The 20,648-nt window shown below is 46.7% G+C and overlaps 1 long non-coding RNA gene across 1 annotated transcript in view; it reads left to right on the top strand.

Annotated features, from left to right (window-relative positions):
• Nucleotides 1-1,187: 1,187 nt before the first annotated feature.
• The window catches only part of LOC124487426, a 41,305-nt gene continuing 21,844 nt past the window's right edge, over nucleotides 1,188-20,648 (top strand). Inside the window, exons 1-2 of the long non-coding RNA XR_006958378.1 lie at nucleotides 1,188-1,383; nucleotides 2,357-2,481. This is a non-coding gene — a long non-coding RNA (uncharacterized LOC124487426). The remainder of the gene's footprint in view (nucleotides 1,384-2,356; nucleotides 2,482-20,648) is intronic.

Here is a 20,648-nt window from a genome sequence, read left to right as displayed (position 1 = left end):
TGAACCCCAAGGGAGGCAATGGTGGAAACAGTTGAAAACAGCTGCTGCTTTCATGCTTTGTAGAATGCTTGTTGTTCCGTTTTAGGAATAACTATCAAATTCCTCTTCCCCTTTAACAAAAATGTTGTGTCATCTGCAATAAGTGTGCAGGATTTAGCTGTACAGTAACTCCAGCCCTAACTAAACATCCTTTTATTCATGCACTGGACTTGTCCACGTGATTAGCCTACTTTTGGTGTTGAATAAGGTCCACTTAACATCCTTATTTGCACTGTCCGCAGAATTCCAGAAGTGGACGGACGTTTGTCAGAACCAGACTCCTATCCCCTCCACAGCCCAGACTGTAGCTGCCGGTCAGTCAGGGACCTGGGGGTGGGCGTGTAGCGGTGGACAGATTGCTACCCGCCGTCACCAGAGCCGGGAGCGGCGGTGGCGCGTCTCCCACGTGTCCACGCGTAATGTGATGACTCATCCGGGCCACCTGTCCCTGCCTCTCACATCTGCGCCCGAAACCTCTCTTGCCGCCGACCCCCACTTCCTGCTTCACCCCCCCCCCCCCCCTCCCCCACTTCCCCCCACCCTCGACAGATACAGATGACCACGAATCCAAAGCCCGTTGCCGATGATGAATAGGCCTGCGCGCATACATGTGAGTTCAGCTCTGAGGAGTGTGTGCCGTGATGTTATTAATCCTATGGGTGTCTGAGAATGTGCGGCTGTGCTGGGGAACAGAACTGACTGTTCTGGTTAAGTAGACCAGCACGTTGCATGCCAATTGTGCATCTCCACGTCGACGTCTCTTGTCTCAAGCTCTGGTTCTTTTCCCTCTGTCTCTCCCTTTCTTTCTCTCTCTGTCTCTTTCTGTTTCTCTCTTTCATTGTCAATGCTTTCCATCCTGTTGTCTCACTCTCTCCATGACTGTATTCCCTTAACTCTAGCAGGAGCCAGCACAGTCTCTCTCTCTCTCTCTCTCTCTCTCCCTGTCTATCCCACTCTTCTTCTCTCGCCCCCCCCCCCCTCTCTCTCTATCTCTCCCCCCCCCCCCCCCCTCTCTCTCTCTCTCTCTCTCTCTCTCCCTCCCCAGCTCCAACACTTGGCTGTCATGGAAGCACTCGGAGAAGAAAAACATGAGGAAAAACATTTACACATTCTGTTTGCAGAAAAGAGGACAGCCCGTCCCACCCTCCTCGAACTGCCTTTGATTGGGATCTTATGTAGGCCAGCCCCATACACTGGAGACTGCCCCCCCCCCCACCCCCCTCATCTGCATGGATAAACAAGAGACCACCAACAGTGTGGGGTGTTTTCGTTCCTCTCCACAAAACGGGATGAGTTACCCTGCGGACGATGAAACTTCGGGGCAGATGAAAGTTGTGGAACGAGGTAGGACGTTCTTCTGCGACGGGACGCCGGGAGAAGGGGGTGGGAGGCTTCCAGAAGCGATGGTTGTCTACGGTGACACGTACTTAGTCTGAATGGAAAGCATACTTCAGCCCATGTTCTCAGGCACAAGCCATAATATTATGCTGAAGACCAAATGAATCCAAATGTATTTACATAGCCTGTTTTATAGCCGTTTTATAGCCCTATTTATATGTCATAGAGGACTTCAGAGAGACCCAGAGAACTGCGATTAAACCCAATTCAAACCCCTCGAGGAACAAGGAAGAACTCAGAGGAAAACCTGAGAGACAAACTGTCACGACGTGTGGAGGGGTAGGACCCAAACGCAGGAGAGTCAGCAGGCATGGTCCAAAAACAAAAGGGTTTAATGCTCAAAACGGGAAACAGACAGGGTACACGCAGGGACAAAGGGTAATGCTAAGACAAAGACTGGACACAAAGCAGGAACCTAAATACACAGAACCAAACAAGACACAGGTGAACACAATGAAACTAACGACAACTGAACGAGACAGGTGACGACAATGACAGGGAAACACTAGGGCAGGGCAAAACCAAAAACAATAGGGGGGCACGGCTGTGGCCGTGACACAAACGGGGGGAATCTTCACAATCACAGACACGTCACCAGGTGCTCCTGGTGGCTGGGGCTGAAGGCCGGGGTTGGAGCGTGATTCACACCTGTTAGTCATCCCATTTTTAATGACGCCAGTAGAAGAAGAGCCTGCTATATATTGTAGCCTGCCCGGCTACAATATATACCCAGCTGTATCAGTCATTTTTTTATTGTATTTATTTGTATTACTTTTATCACTTGTGTCATTGTTTTTTATTGTTTTTACTGATTTTATGTAAAGCACATTGAGCTGCAATTCTTACATGAAATGTGCTATAGAAATAAAGTCTTTATTATTATTATTATTATCTGAGGTAGTCTTTTCCCCCCTTGCAGAAACTTTGACAAAGCGTATGGTGGGAAATCCTAAAGCCGTTTCACACGCCAGTCAGGGGCGTTCAAGGTCCAGAGGACTGGACATGTGCAAGCAGACCTCTCGCTTACCCTCTTCATAGACGCTGGTGAGTTCTGAGAAACACTGTCTTGTGCCAGGATGTGGAGGGGTGTCTCTAACTTGACAAGTTTTTTAATCTCAGAGATTCCTGTTTGAGTGAAGGAGTATCAGAGCAGCACATCATCGTGTGGTTCAAGGTTGGAACCAAGCTGTGTTCACCTTTGGCCGCAGCGTTAGATAGACAAAAAACAACGCTAAAAAATAAAAGACTCTAAAAATATCTAGCATGAATAGCACCAGAGAGGATTAGTATCTCTGACAGTTCGTACTCATTTCAACTCGTACTCGTTTTTACCTACCCGACAATTTACACTCCCAGAAGGCAGGAGATGCAAGCAAACAGCAGGTTTTTCTCTCAAGGATTCCAACAGATACTAATGGATACTCAGACGCAAGAAGGTTGGACACAAACAACTGCTGTCTATTTAGATGTGGGGGAAATTAGGGATGTACATTCGCTTTGTTGACGCTAAACTTATGAAAAGTTATATTTTTTTACACCAAACATTTCAAATGGGCTGCCAGTTCAGGAACAAGGAAAGCGAGGACTCCATCCATACCAGTGGAGTAAATTGTTCAGTCTCTCAGATTCCTTGCATATCTTTTGCGAAATATAGAACTTGTTCTCAAGACCAGCTTTGTGAACAGACCCCTGCTGTGCACTGTACCAAAAGGATGTAACATCCTAATCATCTGAAGTGAGGCTTTCCCTTGGAATAATGCCAGCTAAAAGTTCCTCATCTCAGTGCTCTGTTTGTTTCTTCACTTGCTTTCGTCAGATTTTAAGACAAATTCTTCAGGGACTGTGTTTCTCAATTGCCAAGTGCTGCACAGCCGAACACAAACCTCATAAATACTTGAAGAATAATATAGGCCTATTTAATCTTTTATTCTGAGGCAATAAGGAATCTGGGAAAAGGCAAGCAAACACACTGAATACATTTATAGCTGCAAAAGACGAGCGTGCCGTGTACAGGAGTTGCAAATGAAGTCACCAGTGTGTTTGTAGATGTACACGAAAGGCAAAGTTTATTCACTGAATGTCAGGAATGATTCTTAACATTTCTTATGCAGTCAGAAATATTTGTATTTTTGTCTGTCTGCTTCACTGGTAATCAATATGCTCCCCACTCAATGCATTAACCACACCTTTAATGTCCATGCAGATAGAAGTTGATTGATTCTGTGGCTGAGCGCCGACTTCCCACAGAGTTCTGTGATTGGATAGTAAACCAGCCGGCGAGGGTTGTCTAGAAGCACACTCGCTAGGGACTGGTTAGGGGTCACAGGGGCTTGAGTCACACCGTGCCGTTGGCCTTTCACCTCTGATTACTTCCTCCTCCTGGACTTCCTCTGTGGTTTCATCAGAGGTGTGTAGGTGGCCTGGGTGGCTTTGGAAGCACACATCAGTCAGCATCGAGAACACTGTACAACATGGGCGACTCGAAAGAAGATGCAAATGGTGATGCTTCTGTATAATAGTTGGCAGATAGGTGTGTGTGTGTCTATGATTGACAAATCTCCAGTAGTCCGTGTGAGGTGAATGGTCCAGTCTGGAACACGCATCATGTACAGTAGGGCAGTTGGGTCTGCAATGTGTTAATGACCTGCAAAATTGTATTGCCTACAGCCATACCCAAAACTCCAGGAGATGACTAGATGAAGTGAATTTCGTTCTGTAACTCTTCTTGTCGTCGCCCCCCCCCCCCTCAAGACAGACAACAAGACACATCACCTCAACAGCACCTGGATCTAAGCGTTTTTCCCGATGCGTGTGATTGGCCCCTATACTTTGCGGAATGGTGGGGCCCCGCTTATTGAAAGCAATTTCATCGAAAACGCCACATTGTATTATCAGGGGATAATTGTGCCTGAGCTGAATTCACGGCGGATTTCTCAGACGGGTCGGAACTCAGCGATTCCATTCCAAGCATTCATCATTCCGATTATTTCTCAACAAAGGGCTCGCGAGGGTGGGGCTGGGGGGTAATTGGGCTTTTCTTTTGGGCTCAGAGAAAAAGATGTCTGGCTCCGAAAAAGGACTCTGTAGGTGAGCCCGTGTGACCGGGAAAATTGAGCAACAACAATAGCCCTTCTGCCAAAAGCTCACATTTTTCAGCTAGTGATTGCCGTCCATCTGTCCTCGGTTGCGGAGGCCCGTATTTTCGCCTAATCACCCAGACGGGCTGTGGAGCAGGTTGGTTGGCGGGGGCCTGATCCGCTGAACTCTGGACAAAGCAGAGCAGACCAAAATCCATATGTGTCAAGGTTTTTTTACAATGAAACCTTGGCTTTTGGAGGACAAGTTTGGTCAGAGGGCTCTGCACTTATTATGTCCATGTCTTTTAACGACTTGTGTGACTGGCGTATGTGCGGACTCGAGTCCACCTTGGGTTATTGTAGGGGGTTTTCGGTCCGTGCGAGTGCAGATGTAGATGATTACGTGGCAGTACTGTTTGAGAGAAGCTTGTTGGAAGCGCGGTCGAATGACATGCATGTTCATGGAATGGGAAACGCTCTGGGTACTTTTCAGCGCTCAGGTGGCCCATTTGCCGGGCATCTCTGTGCGGAGTTTGCATCGTCTTGCAGTGTTCACATGGGTTTCCTCCTGAAATAAACCCCAGATATAAAAACGTGTCGAACAGATCGCTCGCCTGCCCATGTCCCTGGCCAGGCATGGGACGAACACTTGGACGTAGCCCCTGGTCGTCTTGATGTGGCTGATTACTGCTCCTGGCTGCCTTCGGAGGAGGGATAGCAGGAAAGGAAGAAAAAAAACTGAAGAGAAATATCAGTGGACACTTCTGCATGCTGTGTGTGTGTGTGTTCTTTGTGTCTTCTTGATAGGACCTACTGTGACAGCTGACTCTGGTGCTGAATGAGAGAACATTGATCACTGTGGCAGATAAGGACATAGAGCAAGAGAATGTGGAATGTGAATATGCTTTCTCGAAAACAAAGTCATTTCACCCGCTATCTGCTGTGTGGCATCACATGAATGTAGTCTTTATTGGTACTGTTATCACAAAGCTGCATGAGGAAGGTTTTTTTTTCTTCTTCCTCCCGACACATGACAACAGAACATCAAACAATCATCAGATCAGTTTCAGATTTCTCCCCCACGAGGATTACCCAAGCGTTTAGCGGTTAATGGTGATGAATCGGCCCACACTTCCTGTTCGAGTACGAGTTTTCATGACGCACATCAGCAGCAGATCATCTGATCTCGTCTCAAACACAAAGCCCTCGAGTCACGATGGAAACAGGGGAAAAAGACACATCATCCGTTCCTCCCCCCCACCTCAGAAAGAATCGGGCCATTCAGCCGTCAGATAGAAATCTGGCAGACCTATCAAAAAGAAAGGAGAAACTAGCCTTGACAGCCAGACCCTTTCAACCGGTGCTCTGCTTTCTCGGAGCTCACAGGGAAGCTTTTGTTCCTGTCTGTGCCGTTCCAATGGGGTTCCCAGTCTGCCTCTAATCGTCTACCTGTCGGAGGCTACAGCCCCGCCGTCCAGCCGGGCGTGATGTCATCCTTGCCCTTCCGAGTCGCCGCGGGGGACAAGCGCCAGGCGGTACGGAAAAGTTTGACGCCGCCGCTTGTCGTCGTGACTGGGCATGACAGACAGACGTTTGCCCCCCTCCGCCCATGCTCCAGTGTTGGCCGGGCTGTTTCGCAGCTGTTCGTTCACACTGCAGGGTCTGTGCCTTCTCCCATCACAGAGCAGCCCCTGAGACGCAAGGTGCTGCTCCTCTGATGAGTGGGATGGGTTGGGTAAGCGAGCGGGAGGCCAGGGAAACGTTGGCGACGGGTGTCGGTCCGGGGCTGCGTCGGTGCTGGGGGGGGGCCGAGAAGTGCACTCTGGGAGCTGGCCTTCAACCAGCCCTGTCACTTCCTGTCTCATAACACCTGACAGGGACTTAATTACCGCACAAACAGCTCCAGCGCTCAACAGAGCCGCGATATTAACATCGTAATCTAAGTGAAAACACCTGAGTCATGAAATAGAGGTGATACACGGTATTTAATAGACGCTGTTTGGGTGTTTTAAAATGAACGATTCATCATTATCTTGGAGTATCTAAATTGTTTTCCTGTGCCAAAGTGGCATATGGCACCTACAGAGCAACAACACCATCTGTAGCGTCTCAAACACAGAGATCCAAATCTCACAACTGTACTGCCTAGCAATGTCCTAGTAAGAGTAGCCCAGCAAACAGAATACCAACATTTAATTCAACAACTTCCTGCAGTTAATCTGAGTGAAATGTATACCCTTTTGGCTGGTTGATGAACATTTGGTGTCCGTAAAACCACTTGGAAACTTAGAAACAGAATATAATTGTGATGCAGGGTTGTGTCATAGATGTAAACGTTTAGTATTTTCATCGGCGGATGAAATATTAGCGTAGCTCTCCTATATTTGGCACGCTGCGTGTGAGACACATAATTGCTTCTCTAAAAACTAAATGGCATGATGTTTGTCATCGAATTTGATGAAACCGCAGGGATCTGTCGTAATCATCAGAATGGCACCGCACGCATCGGAAATTGCACCTGGAAATTGGTCCAGAACCTGAAGTACGGTCTGCCCCGAATGTAACTGCAGTTGTTTCCCCCGTTGACATTTCAACAGCATTTACGGAGAGCCTATGAAAGAACTGTATGTGTCTCTAATAAGCAGAAGGGGGAAGTCTGTTAGGTGGTCTGGGCCAAACCCCTTGTCCACATCATGGCATTGCTGGTCAGCTCTGACTCAGGCTGGGACAGAAGAAGTCCTTTATTGATTCCAAACATGAATGCCTCAACATCTGGAGCCGGGCAAGGCCAGATGTTTTTTTTTGCTTCCAGATGTTTTCTCCAGACACACCTGTAAGAAGTTCTACAGCACATTTCATAAACATCTAGTCTACCTCATTCACATTACTTTCCCCAAGTTACTTAAAAACAAACAAACACAAAAACATATTAAAATAAATGTGTGGATATCCCACGGAAATGAGGCCCAGCCGCATTTATGAAACATACGAATCAAACACTTGATACTCACCATGCAGTTTTAATTCATTTGGATGTCCCAGGGATTCGATTTGTCAGTGTAAATACCCCCATATGCTTAACATGGGGCGGATAATAAGGAAATGATTGAGCAACTGCCTCGCTCTGCTGAAGCAGTGAGGCAGGCTGATTAGAGGTGAAAAGAATCCAGGGCCCCCGCAGGAAGAGGAGGCAGAATCACCCTCCCCTCTGACTGACGACATATTGAGCTGTGGTCTAATTGGGTTGATGACAGTGTCCGCGGGGCGTGAGAAAAGTCCTCGACGAGCCTCTTTGACCTGATGATGGGAAACACACGGCACGCGGGCCACCAGAGGCCTCTTGAGCCAAAATGGCCGACAAGGCGGCTGAGTTTTGGCGGCATCGTTTTGAAAGGAACACCTCAGAGTGGCTTTGCGTCACATCATAAAGTTATCACATTTTGGTGTTCATATGCACACTAGAATTCCACTGTATAATGGTTTATTGCATCTTAGTGCACCCCCCCCCCCCCCACACACACACACACACACACGCACTGACCTCAGTAGGTACAGACAGCTCAGCGCAGCAGGGGTGAATCTGTCGACACAGATGGTGGTACAAACCTCCTCCACCACCCACATACACAGCCACACACACAGAAACACACGTGCACAAATGAACACAGACACACACACACGCCAGCCTCCCTTTATCTCCTTCTTGATCAGGAGCCATCCTCTTACCCAGCGTTGAGGTGATCTGTTTCAGCTGTGATAAATGGGCGGTGCTGACTCTGGTGCCCCCCCCCCCCACACACACACAGTGCTACACAGTCAATGTCACTTCCTGTTCAGTCCAAGGGCCTCATTTCCAAGAGGTTCCTTAGATTTGTTCCTTAGATTTTAAATAGAGCACATAACATGCATCTGTGCTTATTCCATCTATAGCATGTAAGTCCAAAACTCCATAAGGTCATTTTTGTCCTGTTCCTTTGTGTGTGTTTTTAGCTCAACCTACTAAACGGAGGAGTCATTGTAAATACATTGAGCAAATGATCTCACCAAAATATCTGTGCAATACAGACTGCAGATTTGGGAAAACAGCTTACCTGATTTGCCTGCAGGACTGACCGGAGAAGACTGTATTACTGTTGAAGACCCCATGTTTCCTCCTTGGTAAAGAAGTTTTGTGGCACTATAAACATGAAGGAGTCTCCCTAGATGAAGCACTTCACAGCTCCAGCAGAGTGCATAGTGCTCCGAGGTGAATAGGATGTAAACAGACATCCAGCAGATGTCTCAAACAGTGCATCCACTTTCACTTCATCCATTATTGTCCTGTTCCCTGCCTCCCTGCCTCCCTTCCCTGCCTTCCCTGCCTCTATTAGTGAAAGGAGATGTCACACAAAATAAAAGCACTGTGGATTCCCAGTACAACTCTCCTGAAGGAACTGATGTTGTAACGTGTTCGTTCTGTAAATCAGTCCGCAAGCTCATGGTCTGTATCTAACGGTACATAGTCCGCAAAGTTCTCCAACTGGTACATTCAATGACAGCGAGACTCCCAAGCCAACTGAAGCCTAGAGAGACAAGGCATCATACCAATGTAGATGGCGTGCAGTATGTGCAGATCTAACAGACTTTCTCTTTTAGTCTGTGGACAATCGGAGGCATATGAAGCTATGGGATGTTATGTCGCGGTACGCTACGGTGTGTCTGTAGGTTACAACATGGCCAGAGTTATTGACGCATGGACTTAATCTGTCCATGGAAACATTTGGGAATAGTGTGCATTATCGCTTTCCTTCGATATCCACCAGGAACCATTTCTTCATCCACACACAAAAAATCTGACTGTCCCCTTTACGCCTTTTAAACCATTTCGATATCCTCAGTATGAATGCTCCAAGACATTTAAATATGTCTAAATCTATTCCCGAAGTCGCCCAGCCCAACTGACATACCATAGAAGCAATTGATCCAATTAAAGCCAAGAACAAGTTCTTGGAATTAGCCATGTTTACAATTCAGGGCCCCGCCAAGATGATTAATGACCATGTCCACTCCCAGATAACATTATCTGACATCTGCCCACCCTCTTCCTTTTATATAGTTGGGGGGGGATCACTCCAACACTTGATTAATTAAAAGAAGCCACAGGTCAACTTTGGCAGGGAGGATTCCGTGGGTCGACGGTAATTCCGACAGACAAAAATCACAGTTCAGTAACTGCCCCACAGCCGACATCCGAGCAGAGGCAGGAATGCGGGCCGCGGCGCGGAGTGTGAGTTATGGCAAACTCCAGGAACTGCCAGAGCGAGAGGACAGGAGTGAGTTTTGATCCTCTGGTCGGAGCTGTGCTTTAAGCCAAATAAATGAAAGTTAATCTAATGTAATGAGGATCTGTCAGTAGACTGGAGGGGGAGGGGGGGGAGCGTGAAAGGAATCATCTGTGAGGCACGAAGAATAGACAACGTGTTTCTCCTCCCACTGTTCCTGGCCTTCCTCTTCAGTGTCGGTACTGAGGGACGCCAGGCTTCACAGACGCAATCGTGAAGCGAGAGGATTCTCAACATTGCTTAAGGTCGATGTCTTTGTCGTTTCCATTTCCTTTGAATGAGTTTTAGCAGGATTATGCTGCCAACACTGCAGAGATACTGGTCGTTGAATGATAGAAAAACAAAAATGCAACGTTAAGGCCATGACGGACTGTTTTCAAGTGTGCAAGGGTTGGATCAGGGAAGACTAGCACAAGGTTAAAATAACAACCTGAGCCTTGAAAGTGGGTCTGAATCGTCCGATTGCTCATTTCTCCTCTTCGAATCAGATATTAACTACATGACTTCATCACTTATGCCAGACGGGCAGATTCCTGCTGATGCATGACTATGATTCCTTTGTTCTGACAGGCAGTCTAATCTATTCAACAGCCACGTATCTCATTAGAATTGAGTACACACAGTGAGAACCTCGAAGCCTTCATTTTCATCAGAGAACTATTGTGCCATGAAGAAAATGACTCTGTGCCATGTCATGTGTCAGATTTAATATAGGGTTATGATACAGTATATGTTTGGCACGTTTTGTAATGTTGCTCAGTGGGGCTAGCTCTAGCTGCCTATACTGTACGGGGCCGGGAGGGAAACATCAAACATGCTTTTGGTTTTTATACTTAAGCATGAACTGTCAAGCCTTCTCCGGTGACAAAACTTTACTCGAAGGGTAGAGCATAGTCGTAACTGGGAAAGTTCGTCTTTAGCGCATCTTGGAAAAGGCACTTACTGAGAATTTGCCGGCCAAATTGCTGTCGAAGACTGTCCTAAGTGGAGGCAGAGTGATGGGTTCTGATAGAGCTTTCCCTTCACAGCAAGCGGATACTTAGAACACATACTATCTTACAGCAGTTCTGAAGACGTCCATGCCAGTAGCTGCACTGGTAAACATGCAGCTGCTATTACGATGATATAGAGCAGGGGTGTCGAACTCCGGTCCTCGAGGGCCGCTGTCCTGCATGTTTTAGATGTTTCCCTGCTCCAACACACCTGATTCAATTAAAAGGGTTGTTATAACGACCATTCATTCGAATCAGGTGAGCTGGATCAGGGAAACATCTAAAACATGCAGGACAGCGGCCCTCGAGGACCGGAGCTCGACACCCCTGAACATAGAGGTTCTGTTCAGCAGCCATTATGTTGATTGTGTTTCTTTGGGAGTGAAAGCAATTGATGACAAACACTGGCTCGAGTTCGCTACACCGAGGCATGGTTCTTCAGTCTAAGTTGGAGATTTGAGTCAGAACATTATTCAGATCTTTTTTTTAACCAAGTTTGCCTGGAAAAGGAAGACTTTATCATATCATCGGGAGACTGAGATCAAAGCAAGTAAGCTAAAGATGTTAAGAAGGGGTTACACCATGTGATACATTATTCTGTCCTTCTAGATCTTGCACACACACACACGCACGCTCACAAATATGCACAAACATGCTCACACGCATGGTCACACTCATCCATATAGACACACGCTCAAAAACACCCACGCTCAGACACACACATACACACCGCCACACATGCACACACAACACAAGCTGAACCCGAATAACACTCATGTCAACAGACTTTTACAGTAATGGTACCCCTCTGATATCCATCCAGCCTCACCACGCTGGATGCCTTTCCTCACGGTCTCAAAGCAACGGAACAGTACTCTTTACGGAGCTGCTGATTCTATCAAGTCTGGAATCTCATCCATCTCATAATGAGATGACAACACGTGGCAGTGCAGCTCCTGCAACAAACTGCTCATTACATAGACGAAAGAACCTCCACTGTCTCGGGAGGATGAGCAGTGATACTGATCCCCAAGAGCCCATCGCACCCGAACTGAACTCCGTTCAGTTTCGTATGTTAATTCATTGTGATGAAGCAGAGTTCTAATGATGCGTCGACATTAATGACTTCTCCGACACTCCTCCTTGTCTCAGATTTGACATGGTTGACATCATAGTCATTTGGCCAATTTTCTAATAGGACATTATTCAGAGTCATGAGGTTTTAGTTAATGTGCTTGATCCCAAGCTCTGCTGTCACTGCCTCGCAAGCAGAACTCTTCAATGATTACTGAATCCTAATGGCGTCAGTCTCATGTTCCAGTACACAAACATTCTCAACAATTGTGCCCAATCACACACGTCCGTCCCCCCCCCCCAAACAAAAACGGAATATGGACTTTACTAATGCTAATTCCTTGATACTGTAAAAACCAAATCCTCTGTGCGTCTTTTACACATCAAAGACAACCTCTCTGACTGGTAAGTCACCCTACTTTCCACTGCTCAGCTCTGAAGTCGGTGTTTAATGAGGTTGACCTTTGAGGGTCACGAGGAAAAACAGTCTTCAGCAGGATGCTTAAATATAGCTTCTAACTCCCACCTAGGAAAGGAATAGAACCCTCATTAACCCTTCAGGAGAAAGGTTGTGTGTGAAGGCCCCTTCACGACTCACACAAAACACACCTAATTGTTTTGACAATATGACGCGGCGTCACACTGAGCACCCCAGGAGTCCGGTTCCCCAGAGTTCGGGGACGTGCGAATGCTTTTTGGCGAGTTCTGGTTCGTTGCTTTCCAGGTCAGATTCCTTTTAAAGGCACTGTGCGGAATACAAATCCACTTGTCAAGTGTCACCTTTCAGCCGACTTGTGAGATTGTGTATTGTAGAGTAGACCTTGTCAAAAAAACTGACGGACATTGAAAGCCTAGCTCGCTGGGTGTGAACGGAGTGTGTTACGGGTGTGTGACTGAACTTGGTTTGACAGCCTTCCTTACAACAGGAAGTGGCGTTCCACCGTGTCCGTACTGCTGCCGTGCCGTGTGCACCCAAGAACAGCAGAACATAGAACAAATAATATTGCGATGGTGCCATGGTTCCTCCAGTGTCTATTAACCACGTGTGTCAAGCACTCAATTACCAGACGGTCAGGATTCGAACCTGCGGCCTCTTGCTCAGTCAAATGCTCTTAACCACTAAGCTAAACCAACACCTCAAGGGCTACGTACTCTACCACTAAGCCCAATGATTGTTTTTCCCCCTCATGTATTTGACCCAGGTTAGAACAGATTCTGTCTGTGTCTTCAGCCAATCAGACACTCCGACAAAATCCGTTTGACCAGGACCATCCTCTCCCCTCCAATCAGAGGTCATACACAGAGACTGTAATGGATGCAGGCAGCAGACAGGGAGCTGGGTCTTGGGGGGGGGGGGGGGGGGGGGGGGGGGGGGCAGCGTGGCCCCGCAGTAAGAGCTCTTAACCCGGGTCCTCTGATCCCCCCTCTGCCCCCGTATGAATGGATCAAATGTGACACCATCAGAGCCTGTGAAAGCATCTTTCCAGCACCCAAGTGATTTCTCCCAGCAACAGGGATATGATATTTCTGTTAGGCGGTGGGTGCTGACAATTACAGTCAGACTCAGAATTCCAAGCTGGATCTGGGAACCCAACGAGACAGATGCATCACATATGAATAAAACATCAATTCAAACTAAAGATTTAGCGAAAGCAACATGAACAATAGCCTATTACCACAACTCACTACTGACATCATAGCATAGATAACGAGCACCATCGACAACGATCGTTTTGTGAGACTACCGAATGAACTTAAGGTCCTTCAGTTCACTTTGCAACCTCTGAAGGCTTGTAAAGACAAAAAATATGTCATAAGTAGTTTTGGAAACTGTCATCTAGTGAGTTTTCTCTTCTTGTGCAAGAGGGTAAAAACTCCAGAGACTTGAGGCGGAGAAACCTTGTTCATGGGTCTTGTGATTTATGATTCATGACTCATGTGAAGGCTGTTCATGAAATAACTACAGAGGGTTGCAAATATCAGCTTCATTCTTTCATCCCGAAACTTATTTGGTTAAGTATTTTGCCATAGATACTCTCAATACATGGAATGCCTTCCTTCCCCCTCCCCTTGCACCTGCCCCCGCCCCCCTTCCCCCTCCCCTTCCACCTGCCCCCGCCCCCCTCCCCTTCCCCCTCCCCTTTCACCTGTCCCCGCCCCCCTCCCCTTCCCCCTCCCCTTCCACCTGTCCCCTTCCCCCTCCCCTTCCCCCTCCCCTTCCACCTGTCCCCGCTCCCCTCCCCTTCCCCCTCCCCTTTCACCTGTCCCCGCCCCCCTCCCCTTCCCCCTCCCCTTCCACCTGTCCCCGCCCCCCTCCCCTTCCCCCTCCCTTTCCACCTGTCCCCGCCCCCCTCCCCTTCCCCCTCCCCTTCCCCCTACCCTTCCACCTGTCCCCTTCTCCCTCCCCTTCCCCCTCCCCCTCCCCTTCCACCTGTCCCCGCCCCCCTCTCTTTCTTTACTCCAATCCATCTCCCGTCACCCTCTCTTTTCCTCTCCCTTTTCATCCTTTTCATTCCTGTCTCAGCCCTCTCTCTCTTTCTCTCCCGTTAAGATCTACCCCTATACTTTAAGATCTACTCCTATATTTTAAGATCAAGCCCTATCTGTTGAATGTTTGCACCTTTACCCAAAGTAAATTCCTTGTCTGTGCAAACTTTCATGGCGATTTAACCCTTTCAGATTCTGATTCTCTTCCTCCCTTACCCTCTCTCTTTCTCTCTCTTCTTCACCCCGGTGTTATGTTGACATCTGACTTCTGGTCAGCACAGATGCAGAACATCTCCAACTCTCTGTCTGCAAGGCTGGCTTTGAATCTCACTGGGACAAGAATGTTTTCAAAGTTGACTGAATGTGCAATCTTCAAACAAGTAAAATGTTTTACTTTCTGAGAGTTTGTTTTGTTTTATTGAGGTTGAGTATGGCAAACATGTCAACAATACCTCCAATGCCTTCACGATTATTATTCTCATTAAAGGTGATGGTTTGTTGTTTTCTACTGTGGAGGTTAACTGAAAAAAAAAACTATCTGCATGATAGTCTGCATGATAATCTGCAGAAGCTGCATAAGTAATTCATTCCGCTTGGTGAATTTAGCCTTGTGAAAATGTGTGCACCATTAACGCACATTGATGCCATGAATAATAGATCAATTAAATTCTGCACACCTCCTTGGGGGATGCCCAAGGTTTAATCCCACCTTTTGGGTCAATGATACAATTTCTACATGCAATATGTACGTGTACATATTGATTTTGAATTCAGTCCTATCTTAGGATGTGAATTTTTTTGTAATTAACCAGAGCGATAACGAGCAGAAAAACCCTGCCTTCTTAGTTCTGTCAAAGCTTAAACACATTCAGAAGAACATTATTCAAATATGGAAAGAAGCATGTTAATCATCTTACATGCATGTGTCAGTCTAAGACGACAGTTTGGTATCGAGAGCTGTTTCTGAATCAGGGATAATTAGCCAGAGGGCTGTCGTAGAGAATGGTTTTCCACACCATGTACTTGCTCCGGAACACTTTCTGTCATTAAACTCCGGTACCAGCAAAATGATTATTCAGCGCTAAACTTTTAATTGCACCGGGGTCTCTAAAGGAGAGGGTGGGCGTAATTAGCAAGCCTAGAGAATGCACAAAGGACCTGGTGTCCCCAGCGTTTTATCTTGCAGACAAGTGTCACACGCTGAAGAGGAGAAACTCAAATTGAATCTGGCTTCGGCCTCCACTAATCACCACAGCAAAACAGACAGGAGTTCCTTTGAACCACGCCCATTAACCGCACGGCTCACGCGCTTGCACAAACACGCACACACACACACATAGATACACACACATGCCTCGCTTGTCTCAGGTGTTGTGTTTGATCTCGGCAGTGACGGAGTGTGTTTAGACCCGCACAGTGTGTGTTTGGCCCAGCTGTACTGCTCTCCCGCAGTAACCAAACACCAAGAAGGACAGACAGCAACTGTAGTAGGTGTCTGTATGTGTATGTGTAGTATCTGTAGGTGTGAATTTGCTTTGCTTTCTACTCTATTTATGCTTCCGTTATAATCACAACAAAGTAATTTAGCTTTTATCCTAAGCACTACACAGGGAGGGATTTGAAAACTCTGCAAACTCTTGACCTGCTCCACCACTGAGCTAAAGCCACCAGCTGCATTTAGCTTGTGCTGAAGACACAGTCGTACCTGCTTCCCAGAAAAAGATGCCTCCTTTCGACGTCAATGGATTTGGTCCTGCTCAAGAGCACACAACCTGAGCCTTCATCCCAGAATACTGATTTTCGTGTTTCTTTCATGTCATGGAATGCTGAACTCGACTTCTTAACCCTCTGACCCTTAATATATAAATAATGAGCAGGAGTTAAAATGCTTTGCTTTGAAATATCCATAGGTTACGCGGGGAAAACGTGACCGAAATACATTCAGCTCTTCAATAGAAAAAGTTTTTTTTCTCTGACTGGATGATTGGAGGATTTTGCAGAGAAGTGTGCAGGAGTGTGATACAATGGATTTCCAGCCATGCTTTCTATTTCCCTCAAACCCACATGATGCAAGAAAATACAGAACTGGGATTTTCCATCTGCATCTTGATTTACGCTTCTGATCTCTTCATCCCTCAGACTGTCTGTCTTCCATTGTTGGCAGCGCGCTGTAAAATCTCACCTTCACTGTGCCATCTGGACACGCATGTAATCTTAAACCGTTTAATCCCACTCGTATTTTGTCTGTGGCCTGACTTCAGTTTCCGGTGGTATCTTGATGGTATGGGATTTGTGCTCGAACGACACACAGACTCTCATCCCCTAAGCTTCTGTCCTGTTTTTTCTGTCACACACACACGCACACACACGCACATCCTACATCATTAGGTAACATTATCTCGTTGATTTATTTATTTATGATTGAGCTCCATCAGCTAACCAAAATGGAAAAAGAAGCTATTCTCTTTACATGTTTCAGGTGCGACCAACATTGCCTTATTTTTTATGCGTATCATGTAAATATGCATTAACCGCACCGATCAGATCTTTAAACATGCGCCGGAGCTTGTTGGGAGGCAATACGTGTGTGGCTCACCAACCCTCATTACATGCACAGCCAACTCTCCAGTGGAAATCGAAAGGCTGGCAGTGTTGGGTTGTGTGGGAATTCTTATCCGCTCATACATTTTCTCATTATTACCTATCAGTAACAATGAGAGAGCGTTACATTACACACCTCCGTTCCTGCTGCCTCAAGCCCTGAGGCTGCGTTTCGGCCTGCAGGGTTTGGCCTTTTGTTGTCTGTTCTGAGGTGGGGAGCAGCCACAGTTACAGTATCTTAAGTCATTAAAATGTCGCCTCGTGTTGCTGGACTTGTGCATTAATTCCACCCTGTCAACACAGTAGACACCGTTTTGGGGGAATGTGGGCAAAATGGGGACGTTATCCACATAATGAATACCTAGGCCAATTGAGCTGGTTCATTTGATCAATACGGACCTACACAAAATATTTTGGGCGGGTATTCTTTATATTCTGTGACCTTGGCAGATTTTCCCCACTGTTGCCAATTTGCTTACTAAAACTATAGGGCTCACCATAACCTTGAAGTGCCTATACACCTTGCCGGTAGGACAGTCTGACAAACCAGGACAGACTGGTTTGTCTTTCCTTTTAGCCGTGCTGCGTTCATTTCAATTCCGCTTGAGTAACATCACTCCTACATGCTCTCCCAGGAGAAATTAACATTGATTGATCTCCAGTTTCCAATTCATTTTTTTCTGCTCCCAATTTAACAGATGTTGATCACCGAGATGCCGTTTTGTTCTTTTTTTCCGTGATATTTGGGAGAATAACCAGCTGCGTGTCAATATAAATATTAGCTTTCTGCAGGCGTATTCAGGAAGACATTATCAGACAGATGGATGGTTTTGATATCTGTAAAGGTAACCTTGTTTTCATGGTTTAACTCCTCTTACTCAGGGAGTTTACACCACGGCAGAGAGAAACATGATTCCATAAATGAAAGATGGCCTAAATGGAACTGATGCAATGGGAATCAGACCGTTTGATACAATGACAGAATGGAGCCTGGATCTAAACTTGTAATTCATCGGTTTGACTCCCATAGCGATTGTGTATTGATTAGAACAGAAGATGAATGCATAAAAAAAGAGGCTTTGTCTCAGATTATTAATCATACCATGCCAAACGCGTTCAGAAATGACGAGAGCATAGATGGATGAGGAAAATGGCAGAATTTGTGTGTGAAAGGACTTGCTGCGCGATAACACCATGTCAGGATAATATAGAGAATGGCTCTGTATACTCAATTAGACTGACCTTGTCAGAGTCCACATTGATCCATTCATCCCCTTCCCTCTCCAATATCTATGAGACTTATGTATTAGACAGAAAGCAGAGTTTTACACCGCATTGTCTTGGTAGGTGAATTTCAACACAGGAAATGAATAACAGATCAAGTATGAAAACATAAATAAAAATGAACATACAGCTCAAAAAAATAACCCAACAACTAAAAAGGACAGACAACAATTTGAAGGGAATGGACCTACCATGTATTCACAGAATTGATATCAAGTTCCGTGAAAGTTGTACAGTTCTAAGTTGTTCTACCAGTTGACATTTGTAAACTATTATGCAACTTGTGATTTGATTTAGTGTTTGCGTCTCACCAGGGCGATCACGTTTGCTTCCCAAAGTAAACCGTTTGGATAGGGTCGGTTTTGGTTGGCTAGCTATTGTCTTAATTACATGGTCGGTTTGTTTTGTTCATTATATGCTCATTAGGTCTTTGTTTGAGAGTAAATAGCTTGCAGCAGAATTGCGTTTGGCCCGTTAGAAACAAAGCCTATGTAACCTGTCATTTGCAATCCCAATTTACACTTCTCATTGAGGTGAGTCAATACCGCACAATGGATACTAGGAATCAGCAACCAGATGTGTTTGCTGTGGAGATGGGCCAATGTGCTTACTTGGCTGAACAGGGCAGATTATCCTTTTAACTCTTTCAATTGAATAACTGAGTTTGTGTGTCGTCAAACAGCGAACTGAACTGCAGACTTGGCTTGGGAACAGTTAGCCAACCCAACAGGACGTGGACAATCGCAACATCTTGTTTCCATGCCTACTGTGTAGCATCATCTCTCTTTTGCCATCTTGCTCCTTCTCCATCCATTTCGGGGTTTTTTTTGCGGCATAAAAGGAATAAGGGAAGAGAGAGCGCGCGCAGCATTCCTCTTACATCTCATGAATTCAATATATTCACGCTGCCTGTGCTCTCTTAAAAGTGCTTGGGAGTGCATTCGGGGAGTCCATAAGTCACACAGTTGTCAGAAGGGCAAGGGTGATGCCTGGAGATGGAAGGGGGGTGGGGGGGGGGGGGGGGCTCTGACTGGTTTCAAAGCAGGCACCCTCTGTCAGATAAGGGAATCTTTAATTCCATCCCCTGGCCTAATGTGTTTTTAATGCAGCCAATGACTTATGTTGCTGTCAGTCCACAGGCCACACAGGGATGGCAGGATACCAGTGGGCCGAACACAGGGACCGGGGAAGGTGGCAAGGATTAATCGGACGGCATGGGCATCGCACACTTGATCAAATACGCATTGACTAAAAGCAGCGCGGGGGTGAAACCTTGCCGCGTTAAAACAGGATGTTCAGCATGTTTGTGCTGGATTAATGGGCGCTGTTGTTCCCGGGCACGTTTGATGAAACAATACAGATTGACTCCGCCGAGAATTGATGTCGTCGATAGCGGCGAGAGGCAGGCAAATTGGTCATCGCCCGCATCACCCAGGCCAAATGTTCACAAATGCCCCCAATGGAAATGGATTGTGCAGTCGATGCAGGTAATGAGATAGAATTTGAGTCATTGTGCAATCAACAGAAGAACAAGTTTCTTCGGCTGTTTGAGGTTTAGCTCGGGGGTGACGTTGTGCCCTGTACATGGTGTCCTGTACTCGCGTGGAACCAGGCTTCGGAGTCGAGTGTCAGATTCAACTCCCATCCAGTAGCCTTTGGGGCCAATTTATTTTCAAGCTATTTAGAACCATCTATTTCTGCCTTAAATGTCCCTGTCAAGAAAGTAGCGCCTGTCTCAGTGTCCGGCACACGTGGTTATTTATAACACTGATAGAAGAGGAACAGGCCCTGGGATGATTCATACCTCTTTGTACCACAGCATCCCATCATTGGATATCTACTTACTGCTCCACCAGTCAGCAAAACCATGCCAGACTTCCTGCTGCAGGACTCGACGATCCGCCCCTATGTATCCATCTGCCTAACTACACCTAACTACGCCCTAACTGAGACGTTGAAGAGATCCCACTTTCACAACGTTCCCTTTCCTGTCTCGTAACTCAGCAGTCGTTTCCTCTGCTAATCTGCATTTTCGGACCAGGACACCAGTAAGGGCTACCAACACCTTGCTCGACTCCCACGGGGACGCTGGCTTTGTTGTCCCCCGAGGGGAAAACACTGGCCGATAAAACCCCTCCACACGCAGGGTAATGACATGCATGACTACCGCCAGTGTGCATGCAATAGATCAGCCCTGAAGGTGAAGCCCTTCCTGGGAGGGCTGGGGTGCGGCGGGCGCGCCTACTCAGCTTCCCGGGAGCCTGTGAGTTAGTTTCCTGTCTTTCCTGCCGTAGCCGGCCTGGAACGTCAAGCCATTATGAGGCCACGGAGGCCATCTTTCATTTCTCCATCCATTTTCCAATTCTCTTCGAGTT

Source organism: Hypomesus transpacificus, chromosome 26 (genome assembly GCF_021917145.1).
Source record: "Hypomesus transpacificus isolate Combined female chromosome 26, fHypTra1, whole genome shotgun sequence".
NCBI classification, from domain to species: Eukaryota; Metazoa; Chordata; class Actinopteri; order Osmeriformes; family Osmeridae; genus Hypomesus; species Hypomesus transpacificus.
Note: the sequence above shows the minus strand (reverse complement) of the source record. Positions and strands in the feature narration are given on the sequence as shown.